The sequence below is a fragment of the Phytophthora infestans genome, genomic scaffold (genome assembly GCF_000142945.1).
Source record: "Phytophthora infestans T30-4 supercont1.22 genomic scaffold, whole genome shotgun sequence".
Classification (NCBI taxonomy): Eukaryota; Oomycota; class Peronosporomycetes; order Peronosporales; family Peronosporaceae; genus Phytophthora; species Phytophthora infestans.
In genome coordinates this window covers 1554081-1555362 of record NW_003303737.1, presented here as the reverse complement: position 1 = coordinate 1555362, position 1282 = coordinate 1554081, and positions in this window count along the sequence as shown.

Here is a 1282-nt window from a genome sequence, read left to right as displayed (position 1 = left end):
ACTGATCATGCGTCGCTACGCACTGCGACACAGTCGCTTCATCTCTCTCTGAGAATGGCAAGATGGCTTTCCTTCTTTGCCGAGTACAACTTCGAGGTGAAGTACAAGCCGGGGCGGCTTAATGTAGTGGCCGATGCGCTCTCGCGCAGGCCGGACTACGAGTTAGCTCATGTCACGTCAGTGACGTCGTCAGTGCCTGACTTGATACGCCGAGCGTATGCACAGGACGACGTGTGCGTAGCGCTGCTACGGGCTCTTGGGAGCGAAGAGTTTAAATACTCGAACAAGGAATTGTCTGGGCGCTTACGCTCGAGGCTGCATCGATACTCGCTAGATGGCGGCCTGCTGTACTACAGCACCGACTCTGAGGATAACCCTCGTGTAGTCGTTCCTCACGATGAGGATCTAAGGTATCGAATCCTCAATGAGGTTCATGATACGCCCGTGGGCGGGCACTTAGGTCGGGAAAAACCTATGGCTCGTGAGCTCGATGTACCGGTGCCCAGATGCATGAGTGGGCTGGCACCTATGTACGCACGTGTGAGACATGTCAATAAACAAAGTCCGCGCCGAGCACGGCGGCGGCCATTGGCGAGTTTTCCTGTCCCCAAGGGATGTTGGCAGTCCATGAGTATGGACTTTGTGTTTGGCCTTCCCAAGGATAAGGCGGGAAACAAGGGTGTCGTGGTTTTTTGTAGACCGATTGAGTAAAATGGCTCATTAAGCGGCGGTGCCGGACACCATTGATGGTGAAGGTACAGCTCAGCTGTTTTAGACCGAGTCTTTCGCCAACATGGCTTGCCTGAGGCAATTGTCTCGGATCGAGACCCGCGCTTCGCTGCGAGGTTCTGGATGTCCCTCTTCAGAGTGCTCGGCGCTCGTTTGGACATGTCCACAGCGGACCATCCGCAGACCGACGGTCAAACCGAACACGTGAATCGCGTAGTGAAGGATATCGTCCGTAGCGTATGCACTGAGGCGCCAAAACGCTGGAGCCAGATGCTCCCACTCGTTGAGTTCGCATTAAATAATGCAGTGCACGCCTCGACAGGCTACACTCCGTTCTATGTGAACGGCTTGGTGAGCCATCGCGTCCCACTGACGCCGCCACGTAGTGGCTCAGGGCTTGACGGGGTAGGGATCGCCGAGCGGCTAGCTGATTTCAGCCCTGTTGCGGTTCGCAAGCAAGTCGATGACTTTGTCTCTTTGAGACTGAGCGTAATGCGTGAAGTACGCGACGCTATGGCTGAAAGTCAAGACACACAGAAGGAACATACAGATG